This window comes from Canis lupus, chromosome 13 (genome assembly GCF_003254725.2).
Source record: "Canis lupus dingo isolate Sandy chromosome 13, ASM325472v2, whole genome shotgun sequence".
In the NCBI taxonomy this organism is placed as follows: domain Eukaryota; kingdom Metazoa; phylum Chordata; class Mammalia; order Carnivora; family Canidae; genus Canis; species Canis lupus.
In genome coordinates, this window is record NC_064255.1 from 56,867,295 (window position 1) to 56,873,508 (window position 6,214).

General features: G+C 31.8%; 1 pseudogene; it reads right to left on the reverse strand.

Moving 5' to 3' along the window:
* Positions 1-4,935: 4,935 nt before the first annotated feature.
* Positions 4,936-5,036, reverse strand: LOC112652381 (U6 spliceosomal RNA; annotated as a pseudogene).
* Between the last annotated feature and the right edge of the window lie 1,178 nt (positions 5,037-6,214).

A 6,214-nucleotide genomic window follows, 5' to 3' on the forward strand; every position in this document is an offset into this window, starting at 1 on the left:
CTGATACCTCTTGAATGACCTGCTGATAGTATTCACATAGTAATAACTGCAAATACTGAATGTAAATCTAACAAAAATTTTGATAAATATGTGTGACTGAAAGAGGTGATGAAATGCAATTAAGGGGAATGATGAAAGAAAACTAAATTATTATCTTTATTATTGCAAGATCAATAGATAATGTATAACCTTAAAAATTGATATGCTAAAGCATGTGTATTTTATTTAGAGATATAGGGATATATATACAAAAAAAATCAGCCAAAAGGGTCAAAAATGGTTGATTTTGGAAAAAGAGAAGTCAGGGGAAGAGACACTGAGCCACTATTTCATTAATAAACTTTATAGAACTTTGTGAATCATATGCATTTAAAACTGATTAAATTAAAATTAAATTAAATGAAGAAAATATAGTTTGTGTGGTTTTAAATAATTCACAAATATTTACCATGCCATATATAACATTCTTTAATTTGTATTTTTACTGTTAGCATTATATTTTCAATTTATATATTGATGTATCTCTTTCAGTTAGTTATGTAGTTTTACAGTATTCTGATAAATGGGTTAATGTACACTTTAATTATCCACTTTTTCCACTGTTGGCAATGTAATGACTCTTGCACATGTTTTGTTAAAATGCATCTAAAGTTATATATTTGTAGATGGAATCAAAGGGTTGTAAGTGTAAGATTAAGATTTTAATCTTAACTAGATATTGTCAACATATTCTCCATAATGTCTGTAAAGCTGATAAACTGTGAAATACTTAGGTATTTGGCAAGGGATAAATATTGTTGTCCCTCCTTTCTCCAAAGTGAAGTTGTTCTCCTTTTACAACTAATTTTTCATTAAACTTTTCATTTTCTTTATTGTTAACTTCTACAGTGATTTTTTTCTAAAGACTTCATGGAGGTTTTTTTGTTTTGTTTTGTTCTGTTTTTTTTCTATGCAACAATAAATGTAGGAGGGCAGTGCAGCAAAGTCAATAGAGGTTTAATAGGAAAATGACTGTGATTGAAAATGGTGAATCCCTTGCAAAGATAATTGTTCATGTGTGAAGGAAACATCAAGTCCTGCTTTGCTTCAAAACACTAACACTCAAATATATTTTCATCAAAAATTTTTGGAAGAATTTTTCCATACCATCAAGAGCTAAGAAATAACTATGAACATTCAATAGCTAAACACCAATATAAATGTGTAAAAATACTAAAGTCTATGGGAATGGGTAGGTTTTTAATGTATGTAAATAACTATTATAACTCCAAAATACAATGTTTAAGTCTAAAAAATTATTTATCTGGAAAGATAAATTTTTCTCTTTATCTTGGAATTTGAATTTATTGTTTTAAATATGGAGCTTGTGACTTAAAAATAAATTAAATATGAACTGGGGAAAATGTTAGGGAAATAATGTAAGGAAAATGAGTTAAAAGAGTCTAAAAATTAACTGTGTTATTTAATATAAATATGGATCATTAAAAAATAGATGTCAGTATCTTTAAGTAGGTGAACTGAAATTAGCACCTTAATTTTTAATTTTTTTTTAATTTTTATTTTTTTTTTATTTATTTCTGATAGTCACAGAGAGAGAGAGAGAGAGAGAGGCAGAGACATAGGCAGAGGAAGAAGCAGGCTCCATGCACCGGGAGCCTGACGTGGGATTCGATCCTGGGTCTCCAGGATCTCGCCCTGGGCTAAAGGCAGGCGCCAAACCGCTGCGCCACCCAGGGATCCCAGCATCTTAATTTTTAAATCTGCAGAAAGAAGTCAGTAAAAGATGGAACAAAAAGGAACCCCCCAAAAGCATAAGATTAAAAAGCATAAAATAAACCATGCAATGGACCAAATATAATGTTATGAGAGTAACTATGAGCAGCTTAAATTCCTTGATCAAAAGTCAAGATATTCAAACTGAATAACGAGGAAAACTGTTTAGTATTGTTGATTCATGGATGGTTTCTCACAGAAAATGTCCTTCCAAACAAAACCTGAGAGATTAAAAAATGTTTTAAAATGATTTCGATAATTCTGAAATGTGGAAATGAAGAAGAAATGAGAAAATATGAGGTGTTAGCAATGGGATGGAATGCAATATATTTTCGACTTTTCTGCCTACGGAATTCCTTCTTATTCTATAATGATCTTCTCAAACACTACTTCTTTTTCAAGTATTTGCCAATAAACCAAACCTTAAAGAATAAATAACTCTCTCCTCTTGCATTTTGTTATTAGGGTTAGTGATATAATGACTCTTGTATTACATAAAGTCTTTAGTAGCAGAAAACCTGTACTAATGATTTTTGCTGTCAATGTCTAGAATAATCTGAGATATAATAATGTGTATATAATCAAGTCATGTTTATAAGATTAGTTAAATTGATTTTTAAATGTCTTAAGCCCCCTTATTCATCGCTAATAACTTTTCACAAATTATCATGCTTTGTGATTTTTGGATAACTACTCTATGTTAAAATTATTCATATATCCTTAAATGCGTTAAGAATCTCTTCAAATTCCCCAAAAAATCTAAGAAGGTGGTGGGGAGGCTGGGTGGCTCACTGGTTGAGTGCCCAGGGCCTGATCCTGGAATCTCTGGATCGAGTCCCACATCAGGCTCCTGCATGGAGCCTGTTTCTCCCTTTGCCTATGTCTCTGCTTCTGTGTGTGTGTGTATCTCATGAATAATAATAATATAAAAAAATCTAAAAAAAAAAAAGAATCTTTAAATTCCAAGATCATGGTATATTTACTTGCAAAATGTTCAAAATAAAATGCTGTTGTTGTTGTTTTTTTTTTAAGATTTATCTATTTATTTGGGAGAGAGAAAGAAAGAAGAAGAAAGAAGAAGAAAAGAAGAAAGAAAAGAAAGAAAGAAGAAAGAAAGAAAAGAAAGAAAAGAAAGAAAGAAAGAAAGAAAGAAAGAAAGAAAGAAAGAAAGAAAGAAAGAAAGAAGAAAAAAGAAAGAAAAGAAGAAGAAAGAAAGAAAGAAAGAAAGAAAGAAAGAAAGAAAGAAAGAAAGAAAGAAAAAGAAAAGTGCGAGTGGGGGGAGGGGCAGAGGGAGAGAGTTTCAAGCAGAGTCCTTGCTGAGCACGGAGCTCATCCCAGAACTTAATCTCATGACCCATGAGATCATGGCCTGATCTAAAACCAACAGTTGATGCTTAACCAACTGGCCCATCCAGGCACCCCTAAAATGCTGATTTTTAAGTATCTTTGCATTTAGAGGACATACAGATTTTCAATCTGGTGACACAAAATATATTTAAATAATACAGATTTTATAAATTAATGCACAATGCATTTTTTCCTATTCTTTAATTTTTCCTGTCTTCTTACTTAACAGTTTTTAATGGGTTATGTTTTGGATGAGTAGCAGACTCAGGAGAGACACCATTTGAGGCAAACTGCTTTAAAGCTTTTTAGCATTACCCTAAGGAAATCACAAAAGTCACAATGATATCAACTATTAAATCTAGATTAGTACTTGGCTGTGGGTTTATGTTGGGCTATATTTTTTAAGTGGAATATGTTCTTCCTCCTTGCTTAATGAAAAATTTTTACGGTATCCTGAGTACCAATTCTAAATAGAAGCTTAAATTAAAAAGAAAAAACAATATTTTAGTTAAGAAAACTGAAATCAGTATCATTATTTTATTTTACTTACCTAAAAACAGTTAAATTTTAATTAATATCATATTTTGGAAAGATAAGCATTAAATTCTAATGAAACCGTGTACATGTGTATAATTACTATTCAAATTTGCACACAACTACTGGTAAAATCGCTGTAATTGTGTTTGCACATGTGGCTGAAATAGCTCAATGCCTAATAAAAGGCCATTTTCACGATTTAAAAAATGTTTTCCTATAGCCATTTCTAAACCTGGATTTTTCATTGTTTTCAAAGTCAGTTTCAGCCTCAGTCTTATTGTCCAGTCTGTTCACATGTGCTAGCTTGAGAACTGTTAAGTAGAGTAGTGCAGATAAATTCATTTATTCATTCTGGTTCTTTTCCAGGTGCTTTTGTGTCCTAAGTTGTATGAATTTTACTTTCAGTTGTTTAGCACTTTCTTTGTATTCTTTTTGTGTGGAGTGCAATTCTTACATCTGAAATAAGGAACTAGATGGAAGACATTTTCGGTACTCATTGATTATATTAAAGCATAGGGTTTTTTTCAAGTCATGCATCTTCTAGAAATTACGTTTCTATAATTTGGCAGAAGTGAAATAAAAATATTTGTTCCATGTTTCTTAAACTGAAAAATATGCATTAATGGTAATATTATCACTAAATTGAACACCTGCCCAGGGCAGGTCCTATAAGGACACAGACACACACACGAAAAAAATCTTATATGCAAACTCTGTCTCTGTGAAGGAATTGATTATTATAGCTATAACCAACTTGTAAAATTGGTAGAGACTGATTTTTTTTTTCCTTTGAAGACTTCTGCTTCTCTGTGATAGGAACACCAGGTTCAGACAAAGCAGTATTCAGGTCATGACTCAAATACTCTGGAAGTTCCGTTGGAATTTATATTAAGTAAGAATGTTGCTGGGCAATGACTCACCTTAAAAGAAAATTGCAGTCTAATTACATATCTTTTTCCAATCTTTATATGCTACTGTTCCAAAAAAATCATTGTCTTTAATTATTTACATACAAATTATGTGAAAATCATAGTATCATTGACACTACACATATAGAATAGCATAATTATGTTGTCATAAGCATCACTGGAAATAGACTGTTCCAAAGTCTCTATTTGCCATTTGTATATTTGTCATTTAGTGCAAAAAAAGAGAAAGGAAATATAGCTGACAAAATTTCCAGATAGGGAGCTTCTAAGCTTTTGTTCTTTTTTATCATATAAGAAAGTTAATCCTAGTGTTTTCTCTAGACAAGTGGTCTCTCCAATTTTTTTGTTTTTTAATATGAAATGCTTAAATTTGCATGTCATCCTTGTGCAGGGGTCATGTGAATATCTGTATTATTCCGATTTTAGTATATGTGCTGCCAAAATGAGCACGGTCCCCCCAATTTTTTGATACCACATTCCATCATTAAAATTTTTTTGGAAAAAAAAAAATAAAATAAAATAAAATTTTTTTGGAAAAGTATTACAAAATACATTTATTTATTTATAAACTATGTACACATACTTCCTACTTAACGCAAGTATGTACATTATAAGCCACAAAAAATACAGAGGTGTGAACAATGATAAAACGTATTTTAATGATTCCATTAAGTACACTTACACTTCACATTGTCTTCTCATGATAGAAATTTTTTGGTGTCTGCTTGTCATGTCAGTTTAAACCATTACTGTTTTTGTCTTGTAGTGTGGTCTACCAGAAGATTGAACTTGATTTCTGCCATCTTCTGATGTTTGTTGATGTTTGGATTATTAATCATATGTTATCTTTAATATGTCTTTGTTTTGCAGAAATCTCTGTAGTCCACTTGTCCATTTTGTAAGTATTGTATTAATTAAAACTACAAAACATATAGTGTGTAAGTCCGTTCGGCTGTGCACATGCAAACTTCATTAAGTTATGCTGAGGCAAATATAAGATTAAGTGTGACACTGTCAATCATTCTAGGATGTAGAACTTCTACTCTTTACACAGGACATATCACATGTCATCTGTGACATGTGACCCCCCTCAAAAAGGGACTAAGGAAGGAAATAGTGTCAGTCTGCATATTCAAATTCTCCAAGGGATTGTCTCCAGTTTGCAGACAGCCTCTTTAGACCAGTTGTCTTCCAACTGGGGTATACATAGCCTGGGGTTATAAGATACAAGCACAGATGGTTTTAAGAAAATTAATTTCCTGATCCTCACTTCCATATGGATTCTTTCCTAAGACTGATAAGGTTTCTGAGTGAAGCAGTTTCTTTTCTACATCTCCTCTCTCTAATACATTTATCTACGCTTTATACTAAAAAGGGACACTTCTCACCCATCCTAAGGCTCATTATGGTATGTTGTTCCAGGATGTAAAATTCTCCACTGTTTCCCTCATTCTGTCTCTCAGTACCTCTCTCTTTCTTTCTCTTTCTCTTCCTCCCACACTCCCTCCCTCTCTCTTTCTCTCTCTGGTATATATACAGGGGATAAACTAGATTTTGGCGTTAAAATTGAGAAAATAAAAGACTAATGACTAGAAGACAAATGGTTTTTCAGGTTGTTTCCAATTCAT